The sequence below is a fragment of the Bos indicus genome, chromosome 16, assembly GCF_029378745.1.
Source record: "Bos indicus isolate NIAB-ARS_2022 breed Sahiwal x Tharparkar chromosome 16, NIAB-ARS_B.indTharparkar_mat_pri_1.0, whole genome shotgun sequence".
In the NCBI taxonomy this organism is placed as follows: Eukaryota; Metazoa; Chordata; class Mammalia; order Artiodactyla; family Bovidae; genus Bos; species Bos indicus.
This window is the reverse complement of record NC_091775.1, coordinates 9,117,211-9,138,228: the sequence shown is the minus strand read 5'-3', so window position 1 is coordinate 9,138,228 and position 21,018 is coordinate 9,117,211. Positions and strand designations below refer to the sequence as shown.

Sequence of the window (21,018 nt, the reverse complement as noted above, 5' to 3'; positions counted from 1 at the left end):
AGCTTTGTTCATAGTGATGCTTCCTAAGGTCAACTTGACTTTACATTCCAGGTGTCTGGCTCTAGGTGATAATCACACCCTCGTGGTTATCTGGGTCATTAGATCATTTTTTGTATAGTTTTTCTGTGTATTCTTGCCACCTCTTCTTAATATCTTCTTCTTGTGTTAGGTCCATACTGTTTCTGTTCTTTATTGTGCCCATATTTGCATGAAAATTTCCCTTGATATCTTTAATTTCTTGCAGAGATCTCTAGTCTTTCCCATTCTATTTTTTTTTAACTCCTTTCATTGATCACTGAGGAAGGCTTTTTTTTTTTTTTTTTAATCTATCCTTGCTATTCTTCAATTTAAGTCTAAATTTTGCAATTAGGAATTCATGAACTGAGCCACAGTCAGCTCCTGGTCTTGTTTTTGCTTACTGTATAGATCTTCTCCATCTTAAGATGCAAAAATATAATACAATCAATCTGATTTTGTAATTAACCATTTGTTGATGTCCATATGTAGAGTTGTCTCTTGCGTTCTTGGAAGAGGGTATTTGCTCATTGGAAAAGACCTTGATGCTGGGAAATATTGAAGACAGGAGGAGAATGGGACGACAGAGGATAAGATGGTTGGATGGCATCACCATCTTGATGGTGATGAGCTCCTTTGAGCAAGTTCTGGGAGTTGGTGTGGATAGCCTGTTATGCTGCAGGCCATGGGGTCTCAAAGTGTTGGATACAACTGAGACACTGAATTGAAGTTAACTGAACTCGTCCCAGATGGTTCCATCTGGGGCTGTTTGTTTGTAGCTTCCTCTCTTGTCTGTGGACACCCTAACTTAAAAATTTATATTAACTTTGGAGAAGGGTGGGATTGGAGGGTTTTAGACAAACACTTGAAGCAGTTCTGGCTACAGTGTGACCTTCCCAGATCTTTGGTCTGGTGGCAGATATTAATTTGGAAAAATTATAAATTTTTGTTTAAAATATTTATTTTTTCTCTTTTTTTTCCTCTTTCTGGGACTTGCATGCATATCTTCTGCAGTTGTCCCACAGTCTTTGGAATTATCATCAGTTTTTTTCAGTCATTGTTTTCTTTGCTTTTTAGTTTCTGAGGATTCTATTGATATAGTCTCAAGCACAGAGAGTCACTCCTTACCTATGCACAGTCACCTAAAAATCCCATTGGAGGTAGTATTTTTCTGCCCCACCCCCACTTTTTTAATCTTTATCATTTATTTTGATATTATTTTTAGAATTTCCATTGCCTGCTTATATTGTGCATCCATTTTTCCATGCATCTTGTTTATCCATCTTCTTTTATAAGAAATGGAGTAGTCCTCACAGTCCAAAAAGAGACCGAAATGCAATACTTGGGTGCAAGCTCAAAAATGACAGAATGATCTCTGTTCATTTCCAAGGCAAACCATTCAAAACCACAGTAATCCAAATCTATGCCCAAAACAGTAATGCAGAAGAAGCTTAAGTTGAACTGTTCTATGAAGACCTACAAGAACTTTTAGAACCAACACCATAAAAAGATGTCCTTTTCATTATAGGGGACTGGAATGGAAAATATAGGAAGTCAAGAGATACCTGGAATAATATGCAAGTTTAGCCCTGGAGTACAACATGAAACAGTGCAAAGGCTAACAGAGTTTTGCTAAGAGTATTCACTGGTCATAGCAAACATCTTCTTCCAACAACATATGAAAATAATCTACACATGTACATAACTAGATGGTCAATACTGAAATAAGATTGATTATATTCTTCACAGCTAAAGGTAGAGAAACTCTAAACAGTCAGCAAAAAGAAGACGGAGCTGACGGTGGCTCAGATCATGAACTCCTTATTGCAAAATTCAGACTTAAATTGAAGAATGTAGGGAAAACCACTAGACCATTCAGGTATGACCTAAATCAAATCCCTTACAATTACTCAGTGGAAGTGACAAACAGATTCAAGGGATTAGATTGGATAGAGTTCCAGAAGAACTATGGGTGGAGGATCATTACATTGTACAGGAGGCAGTGATCAAGGCAATCACCAAGAAAAAGAAATGCGAAAAGTTAAAATGGTTGTTTGAGGCAGCCTTACAAATAGCTGAAAAAATAAGAGAAGCTAAAGGCAAAGGAGAAAAGGAAATATATACACATTTGCATGCAGTGTTCCAAAGAATAGCAAGGAGACAAGAAAGCCTTCCTCAGTGATCAATGCAAAAAAGTAGAGAAAAACAATAGAATGGGAAAGACGAGAAATCTCCTCAAGAAAACTGGAGATATCAAGGGAACATTTCATGCAAATATGGGCACGATAAAGGACAGAAATGGTATGGACCTAACTGAAGCAGAAAATATTAATAAGAGGTGACAAGAATACACAGAAGAACTATACAAAAAAGATCTTCATGACCCAGATAATCACAATGGTGTGATCACTCACCTGGAGCCAGACATCCTGAAATGCGAAGTCAAGCGGCCCTTAGGATGCATCATGACAAACATCACTAGTGGAGTTAATGGAATTCCAGTTGAGCTATCTCAAAACCTAAAAAATGATGCTGAGAAAGTGCTACACTCTATATGTTAGCAAATTTGGAAAACTCAGCAGTGTCCACAGGACTGGAAAAGGTCAGTTTTCATTGGAATCCCAAAGAAAGGCATTGCGAAAGTTCAAACTGATGCACAATTGCACTCATTTCATACGCTAACAAAGTAATGCTCAAAATTCTCCAAGCAAGACTTCAATAGTACATGCACCATCAACTTCCAGATGTTCAAACTGTATTCAGAAAAGGCAGAGGAACCAGAGATCAAATTACCAACATCCGCTGGATCGTCAAAAAAGCAAGAGAGTTCCAGAAAAATGTCTACCTCTTCTTTATTGACTACGATAAAGTCTTTGATTCCGTGTATCACAACAAACTGTGGAAAATTTGTCAAGAGATGGGAATACCAGACCACCTTGACTGTTCCCTGAGAAATCTGTATGCAGGTGAAGAATCAACAGTTAGAACCAAACATGGAACAACGGATTGGTTCCAAATTGGGAAAGGAGTATGTCAAGGCTGTATATTGTTACCCTGTTTATTTAACTTATATGTAGAGTACATCATGTGAAATGCCAGGCTGGATGAAGCAAAAGATGGAATCAAGATTGCTGGAAGAAATATCAGTAACCTCTGATATGCAGATGACACCACCCTTATGGCAGAAAGTGAAGAAGAACTAAAGAGCCTGTTGATGAAAGTGAAAGAGGAGAGTCAAAAAGTTGGCTTAAAACTCAACTACCAAAAAAATAAGATCATGGCATCTGGCCCCATCACTTCATGGCAAATAGTTGGGAAACAGTGCAAACAGTGAGAGGCTTTATTAAGGGGGGGGGGGGCGCTCCAAAATCACTGCAGATAGTGAGTGCAGCCATTAAATTAAAAGACATTTGCTCCTAGGAAGAAAAGCTATGACAAACTTAACATATTAAAAGGCAGAGACATTACTTTGTTGACAAAGGTCCGTCTAGTCAAAGCTATGGTTTTCCATACGGATGTGAGAGTTGGACTATAATGAAAGCTGAGCCCCAACGTATTGATGCTTTTGAACTGTGGTGTTGGAGAAGACTCTTGAGAGTCCCTTGCACTGCAAGGAGATCTAACCAGTCAATCCTAAAGGAAATCAGTCCTGAATATTCATTGGAAGGATTGATGCTGAAGCCAAAACTCCAATACGTTGGCTACCTGATGAGAACAAATGACTCATTGGGAAAGACCCTGATGCTGAGGAAGATTGAAAGAAGGAGAAGGGGATGACAGAGGATGAGATGGTTGGATGGCATCACTGACTCAATGGACATTAGTTTGAACATGGTCCAGGAATTGGTGATTGACAGGGAAGCCTGGCATGCTGCAGTCTATGGGGTTACAAAGACTTAGAGGTGGCTGAGTGATTGAACTGAACTGAACTGACTTTATCCATTAGAGGCCACAGTTTATTAATCATACTTGTTTCCAATTCCCAGTAAATGTATCAATATTTCTGCCATGCCTGGTTCTGACAACTGCCTTTTTTTTCTTTGCCTTTTAGTATGCATTCCATTTTTTTTCATGGTAGCCAGATGTGACGTCCTGTAAAAAGAAACTGCTCTAAGTAGACCTTTAGTAAAGTGCTAATGTGCTGTGAGATGAGAGAAAGCATTTTGTTCTCCTAGAATTGTAGTTTGGTCACTCAGTCATGTACAACTCTTTGTGACCCCAAGGACTGTAGCTCACGAGGCTTCTCTGTCCTTGGTATATCCCAGGTAAGAATATTGCTATGTGTTACCATTTCCTTCTCCAGGGGATCTTCATCACCCAGAGGTTGAAGCTGTGTCTCCTGTATTGTCAGGCAAAATCTTTACCATTGAGCCACCAAGGAAGCCTCTCCATGTCAGCTAGGCTCTGATAAAACCCCAGAGAGTTAGGCTCTGGTTAACTAGTTTCCTCTGAGGACAGGCCTTATTACACAGCATTCAATGTTCTGGCATTTCTCAAGATGGTTCCTTTCCTCAGCCTCCTAATGGAAGTTGAAGGGATTTTTCTCTGATATGTAGAATGGGAACCTGGTTAAGCTTCTAGAGGTAAATTTCACCATATTATGGAGTTTGTTCCTTTGAGAATTGTCTGCATTGAGTCTCCAGCAATTTATTAATTATAGTGGAGATTTTCTTGTGTTGGCACTGGTTCCTGCAGCAGTTCACCTCCCTAGTTTCCAGGGTAAGATGTGCCTGCCCCTGTGCATCTGCCTGTCTCTTCTGTCCAGAAGTTAGTAGTTTTTCCTATGTTCTATCTTGTATTTGATCCAAGAAGAGTGTTGATTTTTTTCAGTCTATTCAGTATTTTACCTGTTAGGGTAGCATGATAAATTCCAAGCTATGTGTAGGCAGAACTGGAAACTGGAGGTTCATCTATTGTTATTGAAAAATTAATCTGTGCAACAATTGAAAAATAATTCCACTAAGGCTATTCTTCAAATGGGCTTTGAGAAAAAAAATATGTTTTGCTTAATTTATCATAGACAATTGTTAAAAAAAATAAAATAAAGCTTTTATTTCCTACATTGGAAACTAAAGAGACATATACACATTGACATAAAAATAGATACGGTGCTTCAAATAAGTTTACAAGAATAATGATGAATGAGTGCCGGGAGCCGGTGAGGCATTCCACTCATGACAAAGGTCATGAGGAAGGAGACTCGGCATACGCAAAGGCGGGATCGAGCCTCAGGAGTCCCCCCGGATATTCTCGAGCATGTTCCCCCCAAAACTAGAGTCTGCCTACTTTATTGCTTTGTGCTCTCACCTCTGACTTTACTGGGGACTGTCCCCTACCACCATCTCGCTCTCTGTCAAAGAGTTAACTTACAGCTCCAATTAATAAAAGTTCCTGGGCAATTAGGAGTGTTTAAATTCAAACGCCTCAGATGGCTCTCTAAGTCATCTGACAAGTTTACCCGGACTCCTGCAGCTATGCATATGATTGTTTACAGTCTCCCAGCCTTGAGAGGCACGGGAAGCTTAAGATATTCAAATAGTTTAGAACCTCTCAGAGAGTTAAAAACTGTCAGAATAAACTAGTAAAGTATTTCATTGATGAGCCAATGTTTGTTGCCAAGTTTTCACATCCCCTGAATTGTATCCTTGAATGTGTATTAATTAATATAGTTGGTCTGTAGAAAAAAATAAGTAGTGGCCTTGGTGTTAGTAACTTTAGACCCTTAAGGTAATAAATTCTTTCCTTTGTTGTAAACCCGTTGCACATCCACCCTATAGGAATGCAATTTTATCTTCGGAAGATGGCGCCAGTCAAGCAAAATGAGTTTCAAAAGTCCTGACATGCAAATCATGAAAGAGCTAGGGTAATATTGATCTCCTTTGACTAGTGGAATGAGCAGACGTACAAAAACAGAATCCTTAAAGACAATGACAAGGGGGCGACAGAGAATGAGATGGCTGGATGGCATCACTGACTCGATGGACATAAGTCTGAGTGAACTCCGGGAATTGGTGATGGACAGGGAGGCCTGGCGTGCTGTGATTCGTGGGGTCGCAAAGAGTCGGACAGGACTGAGCAACTGAACTGAACTGAACTGAAAGACAATGACATGAGGACAGATGCAAGGACTAAATTTGCAGTTCCTTACTCAACGAAGACTGAGTTGTATCTTAGGGGGGGAGATCTTTGTGGTGGACACAAGGGTGACTGCCTTATGACAATTCATTAAGTTCCACCTCTGTTGAGAGTGCTTTTCTGTACACATGTGTGCTTTAATAGAAAAATTATTTTAAAAAAGTATATTTTAAAAATTTAATGAAAAACCTTACATATAAATATTGAACATACAGATAAATGCACAACATATAGATAACACTGTAGAAAATACTAATACTAAATCTATACAACAAAACAACTGAGGCTGTACTAAATGAGGACCCTCAGGAGAGAAGCAGGGAGGCCTCTTATGATCTGGTCCAGATGAGGCTCTTGGTGCTGTGGGGGCTGTATCCCCTGTGGGGTCCAGGATGGGGTCCAGGTCCAGGTCTTCATGGATTCAGATCAGAGCCTGCAACAGCAACACAGGTGATGGAGTCCCTGGGAGGTGCAGAGTCAGACAGAAGAGGGCTCCCTGAGGAGGGTGTGCATGACCCAGAAGACTTCCCAGGATCTAGACTTGGCTTTGGAGCTCAGATCTGCAGGGCACTGGGCCTATTTGATTCTCCTTCCTGAGTGTGTTTTCTGTCAGCAGGGAGTGTTTAGAAATGTCCCACAGGAGCGAGTACACCTGGGCATCCGGCCGGCAACCCTCAACTGATGGGTACCCTGGACAGTGAGACTCAGTCAGAGGAACAGGGGACTCTGGGATCCAGGGCTGAATGCTTGGGTCCTCCCTTCTCTCTAGCCCCTGGGAGGAGCAGGAGGTCAGATGTCATGGGGGGTATGAGAACATATCCACCCATCCTACACTCAGTACAACTGCTCCTGAGACCTGAGCATTGGAAATGGACAGACACCTAGGGTCTATATTTTCCCTAATAATCATTTCCAAGCCCCAGCCAAACTCTCCTGAGGTTTATGATTTTAAACTGTTATTATATTGTTGTAATAAAAAGGTGCATTTTATGTTTAGCATGTTGCAACACTAACCTTTGACAGAAGACACTGATTTTTAAATTATAATAAAATAAGATGTGTTGTTAATGACAGAATCAGAAAAAAATAAAAGGAACATAAGCAACTTGAATCTTGCCACTCATCCCAAGTGTGCTGCTCAGTTCAGTCATGTCTGACTCTGTGCAGCCTAGGATTATAGTCCACCAGGCTCCTCAAGTCACTGGGATTCTCCAGGCAAGAATACTGGCTTGGGTTACCATTTCCTTTCCTCAGGGGATCTTCTCTACCAAGAGATTGAACCTGAGTCTCTTGTGTCTCCTGCATTGATAGGTGGCTCCCTTACCACTACCAGCATCCCAAATGGCACTGTATTGCTTTCTGGTGTGTCTTCAGTTGGACACATACACAGAAGAATCTGCAGAACCTCCAACTTCAGATTAAGAAATGGTGCCTGAAGTGACCAAGGACTCCAGGTTCAAGAACCTGAGGGACCCCAGACTGGACACCTGACTGAGGAAACCTCTCAGGCTGGCTGGGACCCTCAGGACCAGGGAGCACCCACAGGGATGTGGAGCTGCCAGGTGACTCCTGCCTACACGAACTCTGGGCACCTGTGTCTCCTTCACTCTGTTCCCAGGAGCCCAGGACTGGGGAGCGTGGGGCCTCCCCAACCTCTCTCTGCAGCTGGTGATGAACTAGGGGTATCCCCTGCTGCCTTTGGGGGGTTGGGTGGGCAGAGCTGGGTCCTGCAGAGGGGGATGAGGAAGCCTCCAGTGGGGATCTTCAAAGAGAACAGTGGCTCCTTGACTCAGGCACACAGTGGCTCCACAGTGCCCCCCAGCCTCCCTGCAAATGTAACAGCTGCCGGAGGAGCCAGCCCAGAAACCTCAGGGGCATCTGGGGACAGGACCTGTACCCTGGGGAGACGTGCTCAGGGCATCTTCCTCTCATCTGCATGGACGGACTGTTACCACCCTCTTGTCTCCACTTTTGTGGTCACACTCAGCAACAGACCCCAGTGTTTTTGCTGGTGATTCTGAAGCCCCACCAAGTGAGTTGAGGACATGATGCAGACATGTGCCCTTCTCTGCCTCACCTTTTCACCCAGGTCCCACATTCATTCTTGCTTTTCTTGGTCTTCTTTATTATCTTTGATACCCCCAAAAACATTCCTCCAGCAAACAAGCAAAGAGTTTTCTGAAATCTGAAAGAAAGAGATCAGTCAGGCAGGTCCAAGCTCTTTCAGGGCAGGAAAGCAACTTTATGGGGTAACCCAGGGCAGGGCAGACTTAATGCAGGCACTTCAACTGCATGGATCCAGACATACTAACTCCAGCCTCCACTCCTTCTCAGGCCAGTCATAGTGACAAAACCAGGTTGAAGGGTGCAGACATGAGGTCAGGAGCTGGGGCAATGCTATGAGAGTAGGGGAAGAGAGCTGAAGACAGATTCACAGGTTTTATATAAGCTCCCAGGATCCCCCGTGCCTATAAGAAACCAGGTGCTCCAGGAGGATAATCACAAAAAGACGGAAAGTGGAGATGGGGAAGGGTTACAAGGAAGAGTCTATGGATCAGAAAAAGAGAAAACTTTTAAAAATATGAAAGAAGGAAGAAATGACCTCTGTATTCTTGCTCTCTATCTCTGAATCTTTATTATCTTCCATGCATTTTTCTGATGTCTGAGGGTAGTAGTCATGTGGAGAGTCTGTGGGAAAGCAAAGGAGAGACTTAGAGTCAGGATGTGACTGGAGGACCCTGGTGCCCCTCAGAGCCTGACCCTGGGACCCCTGGTGCCTTTTCTCCAGGGACAACCCAGGGCTTCAGTGTTTCACCTCTTCAGTGAAAAAGTGGGTCTCTGAACTGCAGCTTCCTGTCACCACTCTCAACTTGTCTACATGCGAACAGGAATGAGGCCATGTCAACCTGTTCCTCCTCCAGGCGGTCACTGTCTCCATGCATCTCTGCCCATGACCTCACTTCCCTCCTTCTCCCCCTGTTTCTCCTCTACTTCCTTCCTCATTTCTCTCCTATTATCACTGTTCCTTTCCTTGCTCCTTGAAACTCCATCAACCCTAGAGTTCTCCAACATGGGAACATTGGAAGAAGGATCATGGGTGTATGGCCACTGTCTTCTATCAGCCCATTATTTAATTAAATAATCCATCCCTGCCAGGGAGGACTGGGCATGGACCTGAGAGTGTTTTGAGCCCTGGGGGAGGGAAGGACAAAATTTCACATAACAGAGACTCTCCTGTTGCCTTTGGTGATCTGAGTTACCTGGGGGATACTTAATGCTCACAGCAACACCTTAAGTTTTATAGACCCTTAGGACAGAGGCAAACACTTCCAATTCCATTTAGCCAGAATGATGTGACAAGGGTCCTCGATAAACATCTGGTAGCTTCCTGGTTTGCACTAAGACTTGGAAAACTGGAGGGATGAGACCTGGGAAGGTGTAAGGAAAGGACAGAGGATGGGGCAGGCCTCGGTTTGGGGAGAAGGGGCAGGACTGTCTGGAAGCAGCAGTGGGTTCTGAGAGTAGCAGTGACCCCAGGACCTGCTGCCCTGGGACTGCTCAATCCCAGAAGACCAGGTCAGCAGGGCTGTGAAAGCAAGTGTGTGAAGAAGCCCAGTGGACTCTTCACAGAATGTACAATCTGAAGCCATGGAGGTAGGAGCAGCTGGACATGGACCTCTCACATGGAAGCACCTTCAGGACATCAGACTTGGATGGTGCAGAGGCTGAGATGAGCTTCAGGAGACTGAGCCCAGGCAGGGACTCAGAGCCTATGTGCTGTGACTCATCCACCTCTGGGAGTGCCCTCTACTTGAGGGATTAACAGTGAGGAGAAACATGAGAGGAAGTCACAAGTCCTGAAAGTGCAGGAGGAGAGAGTTCACGCCTCAATCACTACCTCACATGCACTACAGGGATGTGGTCTCTAGTGTCAAGTGGCAATGAGAGTTTTGAGCCCATAGGATATGGCCATCATAGTTCAGCATACAGTAGAAAACAGAGTCTGCAATGCGCAATACTCGAGATGTGCTGACCAAAGACCTGGTTTTCATACTAGTCAGTGACAAAAGCAGGAGAGAGCAGCTCTTACAGGAAAAATAATCTTTGAAGAGCAAAGCAAGAAAAGGTGATTATAAACACAGCACAATGCAAGGCCAGGACACAATTTCTCTATCATATCATTCAAATATGAAAAGAGTAATTCACAACTCTACACACATTTCCTTCTTTCTAATTTCATGTTAACCTTCCTTAGCCTGCAAGCAGAGGGTTTAACCCTATATTTTCAGGAGCCCTGTCCTGTCAGGTCCTATTTAAATGTTGTTTCCTGCCAGTGTCCCCTTCCTCACCACCACACCAAATGCTCTCCACAACACATTCCATAGGAACACAACCAGGAGCAACAAGGTGATCAGAATGAATGACCCACCCACTTCTGCTCCAATTGAGGCCCTGCTGGCTCTTACAGCATCACCTTGACCTTTTTCCCAGGGTCATGAAGAGACACCCCACTGTGGATAGCAGATGGCAGTCATCTGTTCTCTGTGCAGTCAGAGCCCTTCAATAAGACACTGATCTCAGTTACAAACCTAAAGACAGGGATGCTGAAAGAGTCAATTTTCAACCTTTCACTTCTATAGGCCCATTAGAGCTCTCACCTTCATGCTAACCTATCTGAAATTGCAAGTATTTTTGACCATTTAAAACATGCCTTTAAACAAACTATAACAGTTACATCCGGCTAGTGGCTACCACACTGTAATTCACAATATCCTCTATATATGTTTATATATGTGTGTGCTTAATCACTCAGTTGTGTTGGACAATTTGTGACCCCATAAAGTGTAGCCCACCAGGCCCCTCTGTCCTGGAATTCTCCAGGCAAGAATACTGGAATGGGTAGTTATTTCCTTCTTTAGGGGATCTTCCTGACTCAGGGTTCTAACCCAGGTCTGCTGCATTGCAGGCGAATTCTTTACTGTCTGAGCCACCAGGCAAGATTGAATGAATCTTAAGATCAGCTCCAATGGTTCTAACATTTCTGATAGATTGTGGCAGAACAGTTTATGGAATACCAGGGCACTGTGGTAAAAGGGAGGGCATAGGGCTTCCCAGGTGGCTCAGTGGTAAAGAATCTGCCTACTAATGCAGGGGACATGGGTTCAATCCCTGGGTTGGGATGATGCTTTGGCAGAGGAAATGGAAACACTTCAATATTCTTAGCTGGAGAATACCAGGAACAGAGAAGCTGGGGGGATATAGTTCATTGGATCACAAAGAGTCGGACACAACTGAGTGACTGAACAAATGAATATATATAGAATGTTACCACCTTTCTCTTGGTTATTCCCTCTGCATTTTCTGCCCTTTTCAAGATAGCTGTTTTCCTGTAGATTAACAAAGAAAAGATCTCTGGCCTATGAAAGTATTTAGCCTGAGGGGGTAAGAGAGGGATGTGGCCTTCTACTGGTTTCCATGGTCACCAGTGTAACTAATGAGCCAATCTGCTGTTAATTCCCCCTGTAACTGGTAGATTCCCCATCTCCCCAGAGTGAAGAATATTGCAGCTTCTGTGTTCTGCCTGTCACCTGCTGTCCACAGTAGGTGTCTCTCCAGGACCCTTTTACTTCAGATATATAAGACATTCCATCTATTAAAACTTTGATATCTCTGTAAACTCTGGGACCTTTCTTTGGCCTCAAATCTAGGCAGTACAGGGCTTGCAGGCCTGTGAAGTATAGCCCAACAGCTTCTGCAGGGTATTTGGCTGGCCTGATTTGGTGATTTATTTATGTGTTTCTCCTGGGCTCATGCACACATCCCAGGTACTCATGAGCCTTTGGGACACTGAAACAATGTCAACACCCAGATCTTAGAGGAATTCCCAGCAGGTGCTCCTTTTGAGGGGAAGAGTATGGGCACAGGGCCCAGGGCACCTGTGCTGAACATAATCAGAGAACATGTGCAGAAGAGAAAGAGGGACACTTTGTCTCTTCATGAGATCATCCTTCCAACCACTGACTCTGAAAGATCCAGAGAGGTCAAGGACAAAGTACCTTTAGAAAGCAAACAACCTGCACACTGAAAACCATGAACCATACTGAAAGAATTAAACCAGGCACAAGGAATTGAAATGACATATCATGCTCATAGACTGAAGACTTAGTACTGTTGACATTTCTATGCTACCCAAAGCTAGATAAAAATTCATTGCAACACCAATCAAAATATTAGCATAAATTTCATAGAAATGGAAAAAGCAAATTCAAAAAGATATATGGAACCATTAAAGACTGCTGGGGACCTGCCCCAGCTGATCCAGGGTATTCGAAGGAGAGACGGCCTAGGCGACTATTTATATGCTAATTAGAGATATAGAGGACAATAGAATGAGGATAGCTCAGTAGGAAAATTCAGTGGAGAAAAGAAGCTGAGTAGCTTGGTTTACGCGGGAGACCAATAAAACTTCAAGACAAGAAGTTTGCACCACTGACGTAGGCCGCAGGCGCCCTCTCGAATAGCGGAAGGTGTCTCACCCTAGACACCTTCTCGAGTGGGTCTTAGAAGCCCAGGCATGATTAGTCAGCGTGGTGGGTTCCGCGCTCCAGATGGAGACTCAGCTGGAAGTTAAAAGAAAGAATGACATGGGGAGACCAAGCGTTGGTGAGCAAGGCCCGTAGCTTTATTTTTAACAGGGGCTTTTATACCCTAAGTTACACATAGAGGATAATAGGGGATGCAAAGTCAGCAGTCTTTGGTTCTTATCAAAAACCAAGGTTTCTTTCCTGCAAATGTATCATATACAAATGGTTTAGGTGATTTACATCATCTTCTGGCCAGAAGGCCTACTAACATTTTATGACTCTTGACAAGGACTTATCAACAAAGACTTACTTTCTCTAAGAGTAATTATTTCAAGGTTTGGCACCATCTTCCAAAGATAAAATTGCATTCCTATAGGGCGGATGTGTAATGGGTTTACAACAAAGAAAGAATTTATTACCTTAAGGGTCTAAAGTTACTAACACCAAGGCCACTACTTATTTTTTCTACATACCCACTATTAATTGATACATATTCAAGGATACAATTCAGGGGATGTGAAAACTTGGCAACAAGCATTGACTCATCAATGAAATCCTTTACTAGTTTATTCTGACAGTTTTTAACTCTCTGAGAGGCTCTAAGCTATTTGAACATCTTAAGCTTCCCATGCCTCTCCTGGGAGACTGTAAACAATCGTATGCATAGCTGCAGGAGTCCGGGTAAACTTGTCAGGCGAGTTAGAGAGCCATCAGAGGGGTTTGGATTTAAACACTCCTAATTGCCCAGGAACTTTATTAATTGGAGCTGTAAGTTAACTCTTTGACACAGAGAGAGAGAGATGGTGGTAGGGGACAGCCCCCAGTAAAGTCAGAGGTGAGAGCACAAAGCAATAAATTAGGCAGACTCTGGTTTTTTGGGGGGAAATGCTCGAGAATATCCGGGGGGACTCCTGAGGCTCGATCCCGCCTTTGCGTATGCCGAGCCTCCTTCCTCATGACCTTTGTCACGAGTGGAATGCCTCACCGGCTCCCCGCATCTCCCCCTTTTTTATTTCTTAAAACAGCCAGATGTAGCTCAGTCGCGAGCCTCTGAATGCTCTGCCGAAGAATCCTGACAATACAAGGAAGAATGATTATTAGAAATAAAATTAAAACAGCCAAGGTAGCGTAGCCGAGGAAGGTAGACAGAATATTTTTTCCTGAAATGTAGTTAGAGAAAGTATGGAAGAAATCATTTGCTGTTCCAGCGGCAGTAAAATCTAATCGGGAGTGTTCCAGGGTTGCTATTTGATTGTGAAGTTTCCCTAAGTCTAAGCTAATGTCAGAGCTGTTCCAAATACCTGAAATATGGTTTTTAATCTTTTCCCATTCAAAATCTGTCTCATTTACTTTCAGGGGTGTTACACATATCCACCGGTAGTCAGCATGACAGGACAATGCCATTTTCACCTTTAAAGCCTGCAATTCAGTCCCAATATGTATTACTGCTTCCTCTAGGGCATCTACCCTCATTTCTAATTTCCTGTCTATAGCTTCCTGTGTTGCCAATGCTAAAGAAACATTTTTGGACATAGAATCAACATATTGAGCAGTATGTACTTGTTGAGTCAATGATATTGCTGCCACAGTAACAGAAGTAATTGCACTTATCAAAGCTGCTATTCCCAAGATAAGTAAGCCCACAAACCGTCGTGTTCGCATTAAATCCTGCAGTTGTTGTAATACAGCAAGAGCATAATTCAATAAGTGGTTACATCATAAGATAAGGTGGACGTTGTAACATTACAAAGGAGCAAACACTATATTGAGGATTTAAACAAGATGAGAGCATACATTTGTTCACACCACCACCACAAAGGAGCAAACATTATATTGAGGATTTAAACAAGATGAAACAAGGAGCAGCTGTAGGCATCGGCTCGGCGGAGCAGTGTCCGCAGCATCAGGAGGCAGAACGCGAACGGCAGGCTGTGGGCCGCTGCGTCTACGGCGGGCGGAGGGGCGGGGTTCGCGGACTCGGGCTAGCCGCCGCCGCTTGGGCTCCGGGCGTTTTCCTGTCGCCGGCGGGAGCGCGCTGGTCTGGACTGCATTCCGCGGGCACGCTTTCCTCTCTGGCCCTCACTCGCGCCACACAGACTTCCTTGCTCTAGGTCTCGGGGTGCAGCAAGGAGGGTGTGGGGCGCTGCTGGCGGCGCGGAGGCGAGAGCTGGCTGGGGGAGGGAGAGCGAGCGAGTGCGCACGCCGCGAACCTGGTCTTTGGGGAATGTGACACGACGAATTTTTCTGAGATCCAAATCAGAGAATCTGCATTCTGTAGAAATATATAAGCATACCCTCTCCCACAAGTTAGCAACACATCTGGCCTTTTACACTCTCCAGTAAGGAGGTCTTTTTACTTGACCAGGGGCCGAGTCGTAGCCTGTAATTCAGGCATCTAGTGTCTCATCATTGTAGTCTGCTCCTGTGTGTTTACCTTTAAGTGATTAATTACAATTTGGACATAACTTTACTATTTGTCCAGCTGTTTTCCTAGGGATATGTTAATTTAGGTCTAATGTTTAGTTTAGGTCTCTGTATAAATTTAAATAATAAATGTATAACCTCCTTATCTCATTTTGGTATACAGACATACCTAAATGTAAAATGTATTTATATATGTATTTATATATGGCAACAAGTATAAACTTATTGACATATAATATATATAAATCAATATATTTGAATTAATCTTTATAATTAATATATTAATTAATATATATTACAGCAATACAACACATACACAGCTAATACCAACCAACACAAACCAGTGTACTGTAATAATACATGTCACACACATACAATTATACAGTATATAGAACATATATCATCACAGCACATCAATCCATACCAATTAATATCAGCCACACACATTATATTACTGCAATATACATTTAATTATACAGTATATATATATGTATATATAGTATACATATTAATTTATATACAAATTAAGTATAGATCTATAAGTAGAATTAGGTATACCTTTATTATATTTTATTTATACCCATACCTAATTAGGCAAACTGTAATTAGGCAAATATATTTATATTATGTATTTATAACAATATATAAAGTATTGTTAAATGTACCACCTGTATAGCATCCCCACCTCACATACCACTTTCTCTAATCCCACCAACTCATTTTCAGTAGTATGTGTTGGCCAGGAGCTGGGCCAGTCTTTCCCAGCAATGCTAAGAGACGTCTGTTCCTGTGTCCAATAGCCCTGGCATTTTATTCTCTGGAATTAAAAGATCTTTTAAAGGCCTTGGAGCTGTAATTTCCTGCACCCAAAAGGCTAGATCACTAGATCCAAATGTTTTGTGGCTCTTAACTTGAGAAGTCAAGTTTTTTCTTGTCTGATAATAAGGTAAAAGCAAAGGCTGTGTTACTCTTTGACCTTTATTAATTTGTACAGTTTTGGTAGGCGGTGATATCAAGACTTTAATTTCTCAATATAATCAGAATCTACTACACCATGCACCACCGAATTTTTTTTTTTTTTTTTTTTTTTTGAAAAGAAAGCGAGCTATGCCCCAGGACAGATCTTACAATGTCCAAAGGTAGGGGGCCAGCCACTCCCGTTGGAATTGGAGTAAGCGGCACATCAGGGGTTAATATTGTTGCTAAATCCCCTTGCCCTTTCGCTTTTCTCCTAGCCTGGGTGAGACCCCCCGAGGGGGTTTTCTCTAAAAAGCATGCTCTGCATATTGTGCACGCAGTCTGTTTTAAAAGCTCCACTGTTCAAAAAACTTTTTATCTTCCTCAGGCTTAGGCAACGCTTTGAGAGGCTTTGGGGGCAAAATGGGGAACTCCTGGGTCCTGGGAGGCACCAACAGAGGTGGTGGCGATCACCTTAAATCAGAAAGTGGTGGATAAGTTTTTTAAAGGTTTGCGCAGAGGGGGAGGGAGCTCGCCAGGGCGCTCGGCCGCAGCGTCCTGTAAGCCCTCTCCTTCCTCGGGAGGTAAAGCACTTTCTCCCTCCTTTTTTTTTTTTTTTTCCAATAGCAGAAATTATGATCTATGCAGAAAGTGGAGACTCACCACTATCTACCGCTATAGCCTCCCTCAAAGGCTATTTAACAGCCTCATGACAGGGGTCCAGGACATTTTTAATCATATTTCACAGAGCCAATAAACATTTGTCTATTTTTAGATGTAGAGAAACCCATTTTTTTTTAATTTTTTTTTTTTTTTTGAGAATATTATTATTTATTTTGTACCTTCTTTACCCTATCTAAACTGCAGAGGGGACTAGAAAAGAAGCCTCAAGGTGAGGATCAAATTTATCCTTGGGACTAGAGCAAACCCTTCTCGGGGAAACTCCTAGTGGAGGCCCTTTACCCCCACACGGAGGAGGAGGCATGGGGGGATGGGAGCATCCCTTATTTCTCTTCTCCTGCTCCGGAGATCCTTTAACTGTTTGGTGACTAAATCTTACAAACTGTCTGATCGGGGATGTTTCCCTCAAGCTCCTAGGAGCGGATGGTCTGACAGGGGAAGTTTCTCTTAGGCCTTTTGGGGCATCTTTGTTTAAGAGATGCCAATCTCCATCAGAGTGATATTTAGTTGTTATCTCGCCTAAATTCTCTTTTTCTTTTGGGGAAGGCTGATCTTGTTCCTCATCCCTATCTTTAAGTTGTTCCTGAGTAGTCACAGCTGCTAACATTTTTCTTAGTTGCCGATAGTCAGGCGGGTCTTCGTTTTTCTCATTTTCCTCAGGTTTAACTACAGTTTCGACCTCATTTTCCTCTTTAAAAGTTACTCTTTTAGATTCAGGGGCAGGTTTAGCTACAGCATTTTCTTCACTATCACTTTTAAGATGTACTTTTTCTGAATCAGGGGCAGGGTCTAAGACATCTCTAATGATATTCCATAAAGAAAAGGCGTCATTAGGCACCTTTTCTGAGCCATGTTCGGCATGGTAAGTTTTTAGCTGTTTTCCTACTTTTTCCCAGACATCTAAGTTAACAGAGCCTTCATCTGGAAACCAGGGACAGTGCTCTTGTACAAATGAAAAAAATGATTGAATGGCAGATTTTTTAACTTTGATTTCTCTTTTACCTAATAACTGTAAAATTACTCCTATAAAGAGCTGTCTTTCATTTGATTCAGTATTACCCATGTCAGAAAATTAAGTATAGTAAAAGATTTTGCTTTAAGCTATCAAAAGATCAGGCTTTTCTTTGGCCTTTTAACTTCAGAAACTGTCTAACTCTTTAACACTTTCAACACTTCCCACTCCTCTCGCCCTGTCTATCCTACAGGGGGGTCCGCGGCACCCTTGAGTGGGGTCCTAGCCATCCCGAACACTGGAAGAACAATAGGGCTGGTGACCCAGATTGTTCCGGGGGGAGGAACAGTAGGCTGATGGCTCAAACTGTTCCAAAGGAGGAGCAGTAGGGCTGGTCACCCAAACTGCTCCGTGGGGGAACAAGAGGGCTGATAACCCAGTTGTTCCGAGAACGGGGGGCAATAGGGCTGGTAACCCCAATTGCTGGGAGCTTACCTTCGAAAATCCTGTATCGGGCGCCACCTGCTGGGGACCTGCCCCAGCTGATCCAGGGTATTCGAAGGAGAGACGGCCTAGGCGACTATTTATATGCTAATTAGAGATATAGAGGACAATAGAATGAGGATAGCTCAGTAGGAAAATTCAGTGGAGAAAAGAAGCTGAGTAGCTTGGTTTACGCGGGAGACCAATAAAACTTCAAGACAAGAAGTTTGCACCACTGACGTAGGCCGCAGGCGCCCTCTCGAATAGCGGAAGGTGTCTCACCCTAGACACCTTCTCGAGTGGGTCTTAGAAGCCCAGGCATGATTAGTCAGCGTGGTGGGTTCCGCGCTCCAGATGGAGACTCAGCTGGAAGTTAAAAGAAAGAATGACATGGGGAGACCAAGCGTTGGTGAGCAAGGCCCGTAGCTTTATTTTTAACAGGGGCTTTTATACCCTAAGTTACACATAGAGGATAATAGGGGATGCAAAGTCAGCAGTCTTTGGTTCTTATCAAAAACCAAGGTTTCTTTCCTGCAAATGTATCATATACAAATGGTTTAGGTGATTTACATCATCTTCTGGCCAGAAGGCCTACTAACATTTTATGACTCTTGACAAGGACTTATCAACAAAGACTTACTTTCTCTAAGAGTAATTATTTCAAGGTTTGGCACCATCTTCCAAAGATAAAATTGCATTCCTATAGGGCGGATGTGTAATGGGTTTACAACAAAGAAAGAATTTATTACCTTAAGGGTCTAAAGTTACTAACACCAAGGCCACTACTTATTTTTTCTACATACCCACTATTAATTGATACATATTCAAGGATACAATTCAGGGGATGTGAAAACTTGGCAACAAGCATTGACTCATCAATGAAATCCTTTACTAGTTTATTCTGACAGTTTTTAACTCTCTGAGAGGCTCTAAGCTATTTGAACATCTTAAGCTTCCCATGCCTCTCCTGGGAGACTGTAAACAATCGTATGCATAGCTGCAGGAGTCCGGGTAAACTTGTCAGGCGAGTTAGAGAGCCATCAGAGGGGTTTGGATTTAAACACTCCTAATTGCCCAGGAACTTTATTAATTGGAGCTGTAAGTTAACTCTTTGACACAGAGAGAGAGAGATGGTGGTAGGGGACAGCCCCCAGTAAAGTCAGAGGTGAGAGCACAAAGCAATAAATTAGGCAGACTCTGGTTTTTTGGGGGGAAATGCTCGAGAATATCCGGGGGGACTCCTGAGGCTCGATCCCGCCTTTGCGTATGCCGAGCCTCCTTCCTCATGACCTTTGTCACGAGTGGAATGCCTCACCGGCTCCCCGCAAAAGACTGTAAAAAGACAAAATAATCTTGAGAACAAAGATCAAAGTTTTTCCCCTCCTGATTTCAAGGCACATTACAAAGATATAGAAATCAAACCTGTATGATATTGACATAGAAACAGATGCATAGCCCTAAAGCCCAGAATAAGGACCCCCAAGTAAATTCATGGATACATGGTCAAACAAAATTCACCAAGTTTCTAAGACCACAAAACAGGAAAAGTGTAGCCTCTTCAATAATCAATAGGATGAAAAGATAACCCACAGAAAAAATACAAAACATATTCAAATAAGGAGCTCATACTCAAAATGTATAAGAAAATACAACAAATCAAATGCAAAAAAAATTAAAAAGATAAATAAATGAGTTGAGGAGTGTGCAAAGATGGTGATAAAAACCATCCGGAGCTTTTGTCTGGAGGGAATAGTGAGTTCTAAAAAGATCAGTGACCCCGAGTCCTGCTGCTCTGAGTCTCTGACAAGTCTGCTCAGTCCCTGGAGACAAGGTCAGTCGGGCTGTGAGAATATGTGTAAAGAAGTCCAGTGGCCCCTTCACAGTCTCTAGAATCTGTGGCCATGCTGGTCTCTAGAGGCAGCTGAACATGGACTGCTCTCACGTGGAAGCACCTTCAGCACAGCATCCTTGGGGAGGTGTGGTGCTGAGATGAGCTCCAGGAGACTCAGCCCAGGCAGGGATGCTAGAGCAGGTGTGCTTTGACTCATCCAATCCTGAGAGCACCCTTCTTATGAGGAATAAACAGTGAGGACAAACATGAGGGGAAGCCACATGTCCTGAAAATGCAGATGGAGAGGGTTCACGTTTCACCCATCACCTGACACTTATTGCAGAACTTGGTCTCCAGTGTTAAGTGACTATGAGACTTTTGTGCCCACTAGGATGTGGCCATCATAGGAGAATTTAAACACGAAGCTAACGTCCCTGTCCATACTACCCTGCAGGTACTACCCAGAAACCAAGCTTTCATATTTGGTGGTGAAAGGCCAAGGAAAGAGGTGTCTTGTGAGAAAGGCCATTTCTAAATGGAAAAGCAAGGAGAGATGACTATAAGCACAGCACAATATATAGTACATGGACACATAGCTCTATTATATCATTAAAATGTATGAAGAACAAATCACAGTTCTAATACATTTCCTTCTTCTTCCTGAATTTATATTCACCTTCCTTCATCTCCACAGAAGCAGGTGTAACCTGAGTGGTCCAGGAACCCTCTCCTTCTAAATCCCACCTGAGAGTTGTTCCCTACCTGCATTATCTTCTGTATCACTGCTGCTGACACTCTCCAAGAAGCAGTCTGTAGAAAGACAACCATGAACAATAATACAGTTATTATACAAGTTGACCCACCCATTTCTCCTTCTCCACTTTGCTCACACAGCATCTTTCTGGTTGTCCCTGCAGGTTCACAGACCTCCCCTGTGCTTTGTGGAGTCAGAGCCC

At 43.0% G+C, this 21,018-nt stretch overlaps 1 long non-coding RNA gene across 2 annotated transcripts; it reads right to left on the bottom strand.

Annotated features, from left to right (window-relative positions):
- Positions 1-6,380: 6,380 nt before the first annotated feature.
- Positions 6,381-20,873, bottom strand: LOC139176327 (uncharacterized). 2 transcript variants are annotated; one of them, XR_011560731.1, is made up of 4 exons: positions 20,825-20,873; positions 8,753-8,838; positions 8,228-8,335; positions 6,381-6,583 (listed from the first exon to the last, which is right to left on the bottom strand). It is a non-coding gene; the product is annotated as an uncharacterized lncRNA (long non-coding RNA). The 2 variants fall into 2 exon arrangements; XR_011560730.1 differs by lacking the exon at positions 20,825-20,873 and having other exon boundaries at positions 8,753-10,762.
- Positions 20,874-21,018: the final 145 nt, after the last annotated feature.